At 39.4% G+C, this 15,389-nt stretch overlaps 1 long non-coding RNA gene across 1 annotated transcript in view; it reads right to left on the reverse strand.

Annotated features, from left to right (window-relative positions):
- Positions 1-11,387, reverse strand: part of LOC143303169 (uncharacterized) — a 216,123-nt gene extending 204,736 nt beyond the window's left edge. Inside the window, exon 1 of the long non-coding RNA XR_013059217.1 lies at positions 11,191-11,387. This is a non-coding gene — a long non-coding RNA (uncharacterized LOC143303169). The remainder of the gene's footprint in view (positions 1-11,190) is intronic.
- Between the last annotated feature and the right edge of the window lie 4,002 nt (positions 11,388-15,389).

Below are 15,389 nucleotides of genomic sequence, written 5' to 3' on the forward strand. Positions count from 1 at the left end.
GAGGTACGGGAGACGTGAGGATGGCGTGGAAGAAGGGTCGAAAGGATAACGAATATGACGTCAATTTTAAGGCAGGCTGGGGGAGAAGCAATCACCGTCGGCTGGGATCGACCATCCCCCCCTCCGTTTTCCACCCTCCCCGCGATTCTCACACCACACACCCCCGCGGACTTTGAACTTTGACTTTATCAAACTACAGGAGCACCTTCAGCCAGGTGGAAACGCGTGTATTATGTTCCGCGAGGCAACATCCTTTGACGAGGCTCGATCTTGCTCCGCGCGGAATTCGACGGGGGAACGTCGAAAAAAAAAGAAGCAACGAACGGACAAGGTAAAAAAGAGAGAAGAAACGAAGAAAAAGGAAAGGGAAGAAGCGCGAAAAGAAGCGGAAAAGGAAAATCAGAGAGAGAAAGAGACACGAGTCGCGAATTCATCGCATCGACAGACAACGCTAATTAGCGGATACTAATTATCGGGGATAAAAAAGTTTCTCCCGTAGTATAAGTATTCCCAATTCCAAGTTCGTGTGGTGTTCAAAGCGCACAATCGGATGCCACCCCAACCGACAAATCGTGCAATTGGTTTTCAATGACGGGATTCGATGTTCAGGGCGTTAAAAAGGCCTCGTGTTACCCAAACACGGTTGAATATCGACGCGTGTGCGGGGCTCTGCTGCTTACGATTTAAAAAACCGCGCTGAAGAGGGGAAAACAGATGGCTCGGCAAGTTAGAGTGCCCTATTATGCCTCGATGCGATAACGAGGCAACGGGAGAACGCGTAACGACGTAATGACGGGGACGATGGAAAAGTTGACTTCCTTGTAACAATTACGTCATTAATAATGATCGTAATGCTAACGACTCATCTCGTCGGCAGCAGTACCCAGCACCCACCGTAGCACCCAGCACCCACCGTAGCACCCAGTTGCAGAGACCAGTGGTAGCAGCCAGCAGAAGCCAGCCGCGATAAAAGCTCGGAAGTACGTATAGGCGCCCGAAGCCACGGATATAGAAACGCTTAAGTGGTGCATTGGAATCCCCCAACCTCGTCGACTGCCTGCCACCACACCACACCACCATCGCATCCCCCCATCCCTTCTCAGCCATCAGTCCCATCGGGCGGCCGACGACAGCCTATTGTTTCAACGTATTAGTCATTCGACATATCGTAAAGTGTGCTGGCGAGGTACTCGCGGTTCTCCACCTCCTCCGAATCTACAGCCTCCACCTCCGACCAGCAACCATCAGCACCAATACACATTTTCAGGGATCACGGACTCGCTTACTTTAACCACACCGCGACGAGCTTGCAACGGTAACGCAGTTTGCCAAGCTCGCCGCGGTGCGTCGCCATCGGATGGATACCGAATATTTCGTAACTTGGATCTTGCAAGTTTTTAAATTCTGATGGGGTAGGAAGAGTATGTTTGAATTTAAAGAGAGGGGTGAAGGTTTTTGGGAGGTAAGAGAAAGTATTGTATTTATATGTGGACCGTATACAGATATTGTTTTAACGGTATTTTTCTTCCTCAGATATTTTCTGATCATTGTGACTGTCTTGTAGATTTCACATTTTTTTATTTAACGTTTACCGAAGCGTAATCGTTGCTTTATTCAAGTAGGAAAATGCTAACATTGAAAAGTATATGTGAGTATTAAGAATATCATTTATTATTATCGTTTATGTTGCCGTTACTAAATTTATTAATAATAAAATCTATCAACGAAACACTGTAGCTTTCAGCAGAATATCATCTAAAACTTAAAATACAAAACTATTACCAACTGAACAGAATCTTTGCAAAGTTACATTGTATCTGAACTTTGCTCAAATTAAAGATTTTGTCACTTGTACCAGATTTCCTTTGAGTCCTTCGTTTAATATAAGATTTCTATCTAAGCAAACTAAGATTTCGATCTCGGACATTAAATAGCCATAAGTGTTCAACTTTGGAAAGAAAGACAGGCAAAACAGATTAAATATAAAGAAATTTAAAACATAATCGTAGGAACAAAATGTGTAGCCGTTATTTAATACAACTAGCCCGCGTTGATTTCGTCTGCGATAAATTTTACTAAAAAATATATAATTTGAAAATTTGAAAAATTATGATTTTTACTACAAGCGTAATTTGTATGTAACTGAAAAATTAAACAGAAAAAATAGAATAGATACGTTTAAGCAAAGAATTCACGAGAAAGGAATAGATTTATGTTGTGAACTAAATTTTATGCCAGCCTGTTGTACAATGTACCTTATCTGATTGCGATACCAGGATTTATTAAAGGAAACCAGCTCCACCGTATAGGAAGTAATCTTTTGTTGTACGTCACTCCGTAACCTGTTATTTTTAATGCAAGTTTTTCTCATATCGGTCGGCGATTCCTGTACACTCGTTACACGTTCACTAAAAATATGAATGCAATTTGCAGTACAGATTATTCCGAAGCCTGAACCACGTGCATAAAACAAAGTGCAAAGTTCATGTCGATAACTGCTATATCGTGTCACGCCATTATGATACTTTCATAGTTGAACGTTTTTCGAAGCGGGATAATTATCCAATGAATATGAACTATCTGTGAAGCTGTTTCTGCGGTGCGGAACAAAATTTTACCTACAAAGATTTATTACATATTTTATCGACAATGTAAAATGATTTTAACTTTCCTATAACTTTAATTTACCTATCTAACGCGATCATGCTAGACTAATAGTGATGACTAAAAGCTACAAAAAAGTTCGTTAAGTTAAAACAAAATAGAACAAAATTAAAGATTCGAGAATTCAACATAATCGTTGCTTTCGCCTAATTAACTATTTCAACGTAATTTCTTTAAGAACATTTTCATTAGATTTCTAATCTTTTAAAATGAAACGACGAGAACACGGATATCTTACGGTTCGAAATCGATTTCTTCGAAAATAATAGTTGAAAGGGAATAAATTATATGCCAGCTGAAACAGTGAAAGCTAAATATCTTACGATTTAAAATCAACTTCTTCGAAGGCAACAGCTCAATCAAAACATTTCTCTCTATCAACTCAGGAAGCAATAGGTAAACAGAAGTGTTAGAACGGCACTTTTTCCGACATTTACAGGAAGGTTTCGTGTCTATTCGTGCAAATAGTCGATCGATCGACCGTGTAAATATTCGGCGAAAAATGTTGAGAATGCGAATCAGATAACCGGTGAACGCGATGGCGAAGATAGACACATCGATACGTGGAGGAGCTCTGGCACATAACCAGCATGTTTCCTTGGTTTGGTTTCTTAGACGATGGTTGTCGCGTTCCGGCCTTCATCGATCAGTTGATCGTGGTATATCGTGACCCGCCGATCGTACTTTAATCCAACGAAGCAATCGAGCACCGCATTGCGCCCCTTGTCGTGCAACTGCGACACTAGAAACAGTTGCACACGATTGCTCGCGGATTTCATACTGATATTGATTGGACAAGGCTCGGTGCATGCACGGCGACGTAATCGTATGATCTTCCTAACGACATAAGTACGCTCAGACTACAAATGGGCAGCGAAACTTTCCCCTATTACTGCAAACTAAACTAACTGATACTTTGCTTCGAATCGAAATCTTTAGTAAGTAAGTGAAGAAGATGAAAAATTGCATTTAGACCAAGTTTCGTATACTTTGAAGCACAGTGGGCTCTTTGTCATCTTTAATCACATTTTTCTATAGCAACAAATTTCTTTAGTTTGCCAAGAATAGGAAGTTAGAATTTTCAGTTTTGTTAAGTCACCCAATAAATTATCAAACGAGTCTTCATATATGTTTTCGTGGCTATAAACGAAGGTTAAATAAATTTACAACTTAATTTTCTGACACGTTGATAATAATCAAATTGACAAGATAATTCCTTTCGCAGGTGTCTACAAAAATCGACGGCCTTAATTTTACCCAGAATTACAATCTACTTTACCATTTGTCATTCGACGTAAATTACAAATTTCCCAATAAATGAATCCACTTGCATCCATATTTTGACATACGTACTCAGACACTTGGTCCTCGGGTTTATAACAAAAATATATAACAATGATGTGCAAATATCTGTAAATTTACTTTGTTAATGCGTGCAAGCTTGCCGTTAATATTATAACAGACTTTGCCTAATGAACAAACAAAACGAAAGATGATCCGATGTTTATCACTGGTGTAGCAATAACAACCGTAGCTCGAGGAATATTAACGCGAAGCGGAAAGGCGATCACGTACGCACGACCGGGGACTGTGGTCTCTGAAAAATGTAATAAAATACGAAAGGAGGAATCAGTTGTAAAGTAATTATTAATGTCGGGACATGCAATGGCGAGCTGCCGCCAGAAACTTTCGGCAACACGCGAATAAGCCATATTCCTTTCGCCGTACGTAGCTCAACTTTGACTCTGGGGAAAGGGTGTTCCATCCCCGGTTCGATCGTCGACTTTAATTTCTCATTGGCACCGTGTCCCTCTGCCGAATCTACCGAGCATTTTTCGAATCAGAGAACGTTTATCGTGTTTGTATTACGATTACAATCACTAGACTGAGATAGAACTATGCTTTTATGAAACGTTTATGAAACGTTTTATGAAAACGTACAAATCAACAAATTAAATAAAGTGACTAGAAGCTATGTTTATTATGGAGTTAGCAGAATATAAATATAAATTATTCAGTAAGAAACTTAGTAGCGGTATATGTTATGAATATTTTATTGCACAAATCAAATGATTAGAAGCAAACAAGTTCTATAGACTTGATACACAGACACGTTATTCGTATAAAAGTTCACTTTAGAACGATCGTTTAAAGATATTATACAGGCTTAAAGAGTAAATCAGAAATAGTTTTGAGCAGTGTGTTTCTTTCCTGACAATGAAATGTGTGATTACGTACCCACCAAGTTTAGTTGACAGTCTTTGTGTCAGTTTGAAAGAAGCTTTTTTATCTGATTCATAGTTCAGACATTAAGATATAACGTGAAGATGCGATAAGCGCTCGTTAACCCGCAAAAGAATTCTACAATCTTTGACAATCACACGCAATTTTGTTGTTGCATATTATCTTTTAAGAAGATCAGGAGGAATATAAAATCATTGCGAATCTTCTTATAACAAACTCCCATAATCGAATCACATTCTACCAAAGATGAACAAATGTATCGATCAAACGATAAGCAGAACGTATTTGACACTATAGAAAAGTGGGGACTAAAGTCGTTGGAAAGTAGAGGAGAACGAGTGGAGCATGGTGCGAAAACCAAAAGACTCGGTACGCTGCTAAAAGTGGGTGGTAGATTTATCCTCGGCGGTGATTTCCTCAGATTTTCCGCTCGTATTATTTGTTCGACATCAGGTCGACGGAAGAAAGAGGACGGGCGGGGAAGCTCCGACCGTTTCTTTACACTGTGAAGAATATCAATTGTTAGAAATACAAAGGGTAAGAGAACCAAGGGAGAGAAACTGGCAGATAGAGGGACAGAGACAGCTCGGGAAAAAGGGAAAGAGAAAGGAAGAGGACCGTCGCGCGTAGTTTGGGGTAAGGAAGAACCACCAACGTTCTATATAGAGAGTAACGTGGGGTAGCGAAAGGAGGGGTGCCGCCTGTGGCACACCGCCCCTGTACAAACTAAATTCTTAAGAGAATTTAACCGTTTGAATAGCTCGCAAATCCATTGCAAATGTTTACACGGGATTTGCACGACCTCCCCTCCCCTCCCCGCGTCTTTCACTCTTTCCGCTCGCACCCCCGAGCTACTTAATTCCTTGATTTTCCTGTTCCAAGACGTTTCGATACTCCCAATCGAACCTTTCCATAAGAGCCTATCAATATCAACAACATAGTCCGGCTGCTTTAACTGTTACAATAAAATAAGCTCCGCATTTTCACATATCTCTTGTTTGACCATTTTTTCCGAAAAGGTAGAATGTACACGAACAACAGACTAGTTCTTGAAGAATATCCAAGAGAGTAAGAATTATAGGAGGATTACTTGGCAGACGAAATCGATTTAATGCAGAGACGCATATCAAGGCAGCACGTGGAGGCTCCCCAAGGCGGTCGCGATGCAGAACTTTGCTAGGAAACTTCTATCAAGAACAGAGGCAAGACCGCAACGATCAGTAGTCCTTCCCGGTAGCAGTTCGTCTCCGGTTTACGGACGTATGTAAAGCACCGACCGAAACAGCCCCCAAACCTCCGCGACCGCTCCCTTACCTGCTCCTCAAGACAAACAGTGGCGGTGTCTTAACAAGTGGACCAAGCTGCGCCCAAGACAAAGGGTAATTGAGGGCAGGGATTAATACCCCTATACACCAGAAATCCAGCCTGCCCGTTCCTACGAGTTCCTCAGACTGTATCTCTCCTTGGAAGGAGGACACATTCACTTCTGGTCTCTCGTGCTCGCCCTCTTGTTTGTCTCTGTCTTTCTCTTTCCTCCGATCTGACCGTATCCAACAGCTTCCGCTTCTTCGACTTCCTTGCGCGCAACCCTCTTCCATCTCACCGGTGTATACTTGTTTCTTCCCACTGTCCTCTGTCTGGCAGTTCTCCTTCGGATCCGGTGTCTCGAAGGAGAGACAGAGCGTCAGTGCGAACCGAGGACCGGTCATCTTGCTAATTAAACAATCAAATACGGGCTGCTAGCCTAAGGTTTCCCATTTCCCTGCCCGGTTCTCATGAGTTTTTCCCTTGAATCGAGCTTGATCGAACGATCAACTTCACCGAAAGTTCGATTGCCTTAATTTCTATCGCGAAACCACGCAACCTCGATGGTATTTTAGTGAATAAATTTGGATTTAACTTTCGCGATGCTTTTGTAGGTTTATCTTTCTCTATAAAACCATGCTTCTCGAAATCATACGTGAAATCTGTTCTTCGGCTGATAAAAGTATATTATTGTCGCTAAAAGAAATATCAATAACGTTGAGAATTCGGGAAATAATAATCTCTCTCTGTTTGGACCGACCAACCTTCTGTCCTCGATATAATTTTTCATATCAAGAAGTTATTCATAATCGTAAGATATTAAAAATTTCACGATAAACGAAATGCCTCGTATACTTACTAAGTAAAAGATCTTTACCAGTGAAACCTCCAGTAAAGCTAAATCACGCGTGTAATATCTAAGGCAAACAAAAAGACATAGAGAACGTGCCTGTATCGAGAATCAGATCTTCGAATCCCCGAAATCTTACGCAATAACGTGCGTAGTAATCTTGCGTAGTACTTAGAAACAGCCCTTCCGGGACGAACAGAGAACGATAGAAGCAAAAGGAAATAGAAAGACAAAGAGGGGAGAGAGATGTAAGAAAGGGAGAAACAAATGACAAACCGAAAGGGAGAGAGCCTAGAGAGAAAGTGAAGACGAGAGACTTTACCCTCGCAGAATTATAATACAAAACGTCATAACTATCTTCCTAATCACAGTTTATTCTAACTGGTCCCTTCGTAACGAGGTGGCGTAGTCCTTTGTGCCGACTGCAAAGTACGCGGACAAGCGGATCGTAAAGTAGAACCACCCCACGGGACTCTGAGGATGTTCAACGTTCTTAGAGCATGAAACTCGAAAGGACGCATTTGGAAGGCGTACGAATATTACGATTACCCTCCTAAGCGCAGTTCATTATCATCGTTTGCATGGTACAGATAGAGTCGAGAAGTTCGTATCGCGCGATACCACTGTTCATTTAGTACAATAACGATAACGACGTTTCGAGGAATATCGTAAGTATTTAGTAATTATCCTTCGGGTATACAACGACGTTGCTGGAAGTTGCTGATACATCGGAACCTAGGCAATTTTGAAACGCTGTTAACCGTTCAGAAGTCCCGAATACAAATATGATTCTATCAAAGGAGCCTTAACGTGGCGAATTGGCGTCTATTCTCTTAATTAGTATTTACTCTTTAACATTATGTGTATTTCGAAAAGATTGGCAGAGCGACGAACCAATGGTATCTGAAGATCCAAGTCAAAGGTATTTGTGACGCTGCGAGAATCATGAATTTCATTTTTAAAGAAATGGAACAACGGTGACGACAAAAATATTAATTCGATTTATCCGCGAGATCTAGATGCAAAGGTATGCCAAAAATAATTTCAATGCTTTTAAAAAAAATTAGAATTAAATATTGCAGCATATATACGTTCAACGAAGCATCGAACGTGCAAACGACTTCGTCAAAGGGAAAGGACAAAGAAGCAAAGTATTTAGCGTGCTAATCACCTAGCAACGACACACTGTCGCCGATGTATTAATTATTGAACCGTTGACCAGTAACCAGGGACAGTTAGCCATAAAACATAGCTGAGGTATGAGGGGAAGAAAAGAAGTTGGATCTCACATACGCGTCACCTAGATACACGACACGAGATAATTGCCGTTATAAATTTTATATTTTATTGCCGATCGACCAGAAGCGATAGGGATTATTGCGTGCGTTCGATTGTAATGCATTATCTTTTGCCGCCTAATGGTTTTGCCGGTCTAGTTCGCGATCTGTGAATATTGTGTGTTTCGCGTTTTTCTTCTATCGCATGATCTCCTACGTGCAACAAGCGACAGCTAGGGTCTCGACGTGTATGCACGACCACCAGCACGATTATGTCAGAAGGAGCACTCTTCATACACGATGATTTTTCCTGATAAATCAAATACTTGCGTTAAAGTAGCGAATCGCGTAATTATTTATAAACGGTAGGCCGTTCGTAATCAATAGCCGTTATAAATTCATGCCGCTAATAAATTCTTTTGTTGGATCTGTAATCATCCCTTGTTATACGATCGTTGAAATGATAAAATTTATTTAAACGATGTACGTCTCCCGTATTATTTTAAAGATACGATATTGTACTTTTATAAATGCGCTAAATACAAACTACACGATCGGAAATGGAATAATTTCTTGAACAAGATTAACTTCCTAAATTGCGAGAATACTTTCTGGAACTAAAGTAATAACGTGATCAATACGTCGAACCTGACGAATACAACCAATTTTCGCCCCTTTGTTTTAAAGTAACGTACTGAAATATCGACTTTTAGAAATTATTTGCGTTCGTGAAGTTATCAGTATGTTTGATTGCGTATCGTAAATCATAATAGAAATGTTAAATTGGAAACCAGCGAGAAAACTTCAGCCAATAGAATACTTTATTCGAACCAAAAAAGGAAAAAAATACAACGCCTCGCTATAGTATTTCAGAATCGAAAGCACGTGGAAAAAACACCGAATCGACAGTTACTCTATATGTATCTAAAAATTGTTCATGATCTACCTTTCAAAAACAGAGCACCGAATAGAAAAAAATGTCATCTTATGTTTCCAACTTATTTTTACATTTAAGAAAGATCAATCGCCCCGTGAACGATTGTTCTATTTTTACAACTACCCTATCGCAGATATAAAATAAGACACAGGATGTACGCGTTATCAAACTTATTCGTTCGAACGGTACACGAGCGAAGTAACTGTTAACCTTACGATAATTTACGAAGTAGTTAGCCGCCCAACCTTTGACCTACGAGCGTCTTGCATGCAGCCACTGGGTGGTTGGTGGGAGGCTAAAAGGTAAGACTACCCACCGATGCAACTTGCACAGGGGGTTGAAACAGGCAGGGGTGTAAGGTCTTTTCGAGACCGTACTTATGTACATGTACCTGGCTGCGTACCTGGCAATGCCACTATCGATTATTAGTTGTTATCTTGGTGAAGTATTGCAACCCCAGCGACCAAGTAGCAACCAGCAACACGACGACGACGAATACCAACGGCTCGGTCAACGGGTGTGCACCGCCACCTCCCTTTCTGCCGTGGCACACAGGCCTCGGCCACTTGCATACATCACTCGACACCGAGATAAGACTCGGATGGATCGTTATACTGCCCGGTCTATGATTAATAATTACTCGCGAGACTTTATCAGATGCCAGACGACGGTAGAGTTACCTCGATAACGAGTAATCAAACCCCTACAAGTTGGACGGGCTTTACGTTCACCCAGAGAATTCTGTGGAGTACGCGTCAACTTCGTCTGGAAGACGTTACGGACGAATGATCAAACACTACAAAAATATTTTCAAGATTTTTAAACGTATGTGTATATTTACATATATTATGATAGTAAAATTCTCTGATTACATGATTCATAGATGTAAGATATGTAAGTGAGAAATGAAGGACATAAACCTAAATAAAAATACATATTTCTTGCAAATACTATAAGTGGAATTTTTTCTTTTCTTAATTTTATATTGGAATAGTGAAATTGCAAAAGATATCCACAGAAAAAAGATATAGAAAAAGAAAGATAGAAGAGACATAAAAGGGATATACAAAAAAATGTACAATGTAGCGGCGTCTTTAGAATCGTTAGTTACGGATCGCGAGCGTAATCACGGAAATCCTACTTAACTGTACCGAGACGGTCTTTCGTCCCGCGTGTCGTGTCGTGACACTTTCTCGCCCTTGTAAATGCAAATTTTATTAATAACGAGGAGGTTATATTTCAAATTGATCCGAGTTTCGCGCCAGCCCAGTAATCGTACACCTTGGGTCACGCACCCGTCGTCGCTGTTACATTTACCAAAAGGAAAAGAAATCCTTGCACGCGCAAGTAAAAAGGCGCAAAGTAACTAGATAAAAAGTGATATAGAGGAAAGTTTATTGAACTATCGTCCTAAATAAAATACTATCGAATTTGCACTCTATATTCTTTACAAAATAATTCGATGTTTTTCATCAAACCTCCAACTCAATTTTAAAATATCCACATTAATTCTTATTTCTTTGTCGATTCTTTAATATTTATTGAACAAATGACGAATTTCGTTTCGAAACAATGACAGTGACTTTCAGTTAACAAAGAGTTCAGAATTTTAGAAAAATATGTTATATGAGGAACGTAACTTCTACGTTACGAAACGTAAAAAGAATAGCATCTTCTATGCCATTTCTCAGGCGATATCGCATTCGTCATTATTTTGTTAGGTTACGTTATATATGACATTTCAAAATCGTTGCGGTTAGCAATTAAAAATTGCAGGAGATGGTGGAATCATTTGAACTTCAAATGGAGAACATAATTGATTAATGCAGAAACATCGGATTAATTTGTAGCTCTATTCAATTACGTAAATATTCAACGTTAAACGGAAAAGTGTAAATTGCATGTACACTTACATAACCACTATAGCGGAAGAGTAGAATAGCATTTTCTCTTTCCAGAGTCACAAGTTACCGTTCGTTTGTTCTGAGCGCATATCGCTCGATAAATCCACCGGTACGTATAATTTCTAAAACACATACGGTTGATAAAAGGCTAGTGCACAGAGTTAAAACGGAGGGGAATGCCGTGTTTCGTTCGGGAGCAAACATTAATCGCGATCTACCCTAACCCACGTCCGTGTTCAAGTCTAAAGACTCAACCAATCGGAGTGACCATTCGACCGGCAACGTCCAATCACCGCAGTGGACACTCGCGTAGCGGCGGTCACGTGGTATGCTCGATTTCCCTCCAACCACACCAACACGACGCGAACATTCCGTGCGCTATCATCAGCCGCGATCGGATATCAATAGAATTTGCATAAAAATCTATATACGCGTCCCTGGTAAGTCATATTGCACGCTCGAAACGATGAGACACCGTGTATTTTATGAAACAAACATACCGTCACACTGCCGTTATCCTGGACGTTAAGATACACGCGGGGAACTGTTGTTTGAATTTTGTGGAAATTTTAAGAATTAATCTTTTTCATAGTGTGACAAAAATTATTAAAAATTCAGAACGAATAATTTAGAAAATAATTCGATTTTTGACGTAAAAATTTCGTCTTTCCGCGATATTAGATATAGAAAATATATATTTTATGTTTTTCATAGTTAGTCATTCTTAATATTCATATTATGCAATATTTAAGACGTACAGTTGGCAGTACTGTTCTTGACAGCTTGTTCGAATGTTCCTCGCAGAAGTAGAGAAGAATGTAACTGAATATTGTAAGCGATTGATGTGAGTAACAAATTTTAATACAAATTTAATGTGTTTCGTTCAGTAGGAATTAATCTTGCTACAATTTTAGAAAATATTATAATTGAATCTTGTTTTTATTTTCTTAAAAATTTAATTCATTTTCATTATTTCGTTTTAATGTCATTATTGTCATTAATATAATGGACAATTGTCAGTACTATATTACAAACTTTCTATATTTCTTTCCAGACCAGGAAAGTGAAAATCATTAAAAAGGAACGGAATGCGCTACGGAGCCGCAATGAGGTTAAGTTGGAATATTTCGTTGCGTTCAACAATGACAACATATTGATGGAAGTTGTTCAATTGGTGAGTGCAACTATATACTAATAACTAAAATAACGATAAACAGTGGTTTATTTTCGATCATGACAAATGTGTGACCATTGAAACCCAAAGCATTCATTCAAGTGTCAAAATTGTATACTTAACCAAACATTATCTTCTAAAATTGATCGTTTTGTTTGTTTAGTATTTGTTCAATTACAAGTAGTTTGAAACCGAAATACCATTTAGACAGATATATAATGTAAAATTGGGAATCATTGAATACCAAAAACGTGAAGCGGGATCACAATGTTTCAAACTATTCCCTTCTCGCACGATGCATGTGTTTTATTCGAAGGCCCCACCTAAGCATCTTCCATTCCCTATCGTCGTCGACACGCGTGTCGACACACCCGGAATCGAGACTCGCATTCAATTTTAAAGGGCACCTCCAATGCGGAAGTGTGAGAGGGTGACATTCGTAATACTTGTAAACACACGTCGTATTTTCGCTGCTTTTACACGTAATATAGTGTAAGGAACGAGATATTAATTATTTTAACTAACAATGGGACTAGTTAATTATATGTACATTATTCAAAGTATGGGAAAATTGCTTAAAAAGTAAGGAAATAATTTATTATTTAGTGTTTCATAATATTTTGTTATTTAATACTTATGAATTAGGATAACATCTAAATGTTATTTTTTAATGTTAATAGAGCCGAATATACCAGCTTTCTAATTAATTTGCTGATTGTTTCTACGAAAAAAATACAATATCCAGGAGTTTCTGATTACTAAGCCCCTAAATGAAGAATAAGCATTATATGAAACATAGGTCTTTTGAAGCTCCATTAATATATTATAAAGTGCAAATGAAACGAATAATGAATTTCCCTTTAGTATAATATAGAGGAAATTTATACAATAATGAATTCAGATTTTTATTCAATTGCAAGTAATGGTAGATTGCATTTTTTATTTACTTGATCGTACCTCTTAATTATGATAAAACAATTACTATTGAATTTAATCATTTTCAATTTTCTATATCGTTTATTTTTCGACTCCCTACATCGAGAATGCTCTTTAAGTCATAATACCTATATTCTTCAATCATTTCTAGACTAAAAGGTGACTAGGCAAATCGAAGGTTTTACGCTCACTCGGTTGTCGCTAATGCTTGTGATAAACGAACGTTCGCGAGAAGCGCAGCTCTCTCGTATATGTATGCGTAATTAAGCCTGGCCCTGAAATTAAAAACCGAACTCGCGTCTACGTGCAGAGTGCAGAGATAGAGAGAAAGAGAGGTAAAGCATGATGGAAAGAGAGAGACAGAGAGAGAAAGAGAGAGCAAGGAAACGGAAGCTCAATCAAACGGGCGTAATAAAAAAAACGCGGACGCGGGCGCGCGCTTTCGATTCGTTACGCGGGAGCGGAACGAGTGCAAACACGAGACGGCACGCGGTCCATGAAAACGTAAAATCGTTCGGAACGAGTAGTCTGCAGCGATGCAGAAAAGAAAAAGATCCGAGAGAGAGGTTTGCCTCGGCCTTTTTCTCTTCCGGCTAGAAGCTTGGAGGGTTCGGTTTAAAGGCCGTTTTCGGCGAAAAACACTGGCCGCCTCGGTGCACGCGGCTGATTTCGATTGAATAATTTATGTTTCATTACGGCAGCCCGTGGCTTATAGACGCCTTGCAAACGCCGGCCGTTCCGTACAGGCACAGAAAGCCCTGAGCCAACACTGGACCGTCTGAATCAGACGGCCTTTCACATATTTCCTATAGGCATTCAGGCCAACGGTGAAAAGAATTTTGTATCGAGGTTATTGAAGGGACGCCGGCCGATACCGGCGCGATGCCTGCCGTCCTCTTCCTCTTCCACCAATATAAGAAGCCACTTTTTTACCCCCTGCGTTCAAGCTTACAACCCGACTGAATCATTCGATCCTCCCGATTCTTTCAATGAGCTGTTTCAGCGAATTGTTGTCTTGCCATATTGGTAAATTTTCTTTTATGCTTACAGGGATTAGTTCTGTCTATCATCTAATTATAAACCATTCGTCTCTGAAAGAACTCTAAACTTTTATTTCATTGCTGTAATCTAGAGAAAAATTCTAGTAGTTAGAACATTTCAAATTTGAACGAATAAATATACATCATTTAACAAAAGAATTGTATCGGATCAATTTTTATAACAGGGTGATTTAATAAATGAAATTATCAAGTAATCCGTAGGACACTGCACATATGTAGCAATGGCAAAAATACAGAGACATTTTTATTTCAGCATTTTATTAAGGATTAATCGCTTGCCAGAGAAATAAATGCATCAAAGGCACCTGACGTAAGAATCGAACGACAAAAAGATGAGTCGTAGGGAGGCAAAGAGAAACGGGAATAGCGGAATGAAAAACATTCAGGGAAAACTTGAAAATCGGCTGCTGTATTATTAAAGCTGTCCCCATCTACCTTGGTATAGAGCATTGCGTCACCTAAAATATCTACCGTGAATGCATGTCAATATTTTATAATACGACAAGACACATAAGGGATCACGCCCCCCCCCCAAGGCACTCGATATCTTCCCGTTTGCCAGATATTGTTCGAGGGTTGAAATTGATAGGGTGGCGCTGATATAATCTACGATACACGTGAACGCAACAACGGACCCCGTTTTTTTAATTTCGTCGTAATCAATAATTCAATCCGCACTCGATCCTACTGATCGATTCTTTCAAAAACCACGAATCGACCACTTCTTGACGACTAAAATAAAAGACATTGCAAATATTTGTAGATATTAGTACAAAAGCTGCAAACTTGTACCGGGAAATGTTTTGAAAATTTCTGAGAAAATAATCATATCTTATTCACATAGGTAATTAACTTTCCTCGTATGTCTACCAGTAGAGCTCAGATTAATCACATCTGCCTTAAATAGATAGTTCGATGTGTAGACTTTATGAAAAAATCGTAATGACAAAAGAAAATGGAATTTCCTGCTCGAGAATCAAGGCATCTTTGATTGTCGTCAACCCCCTTAAAGCAGCAACGAATAAGGCAGCAGTGAT

Source organism: Bombus vancouverensis, chromosome 9, assembly GCF_051014615.1.
Source record: "Bombus vancouverensis nearcticus chromosome 9, iyBomVanc1_principal, whole genome shotgun sequence".
NCBI classification, from domain to species: Eukaryota; Metazoa; Arthropoda; class Insecta; order Hymenoptera; family Apidae; genus Bombus; species Bombus vancouverensis.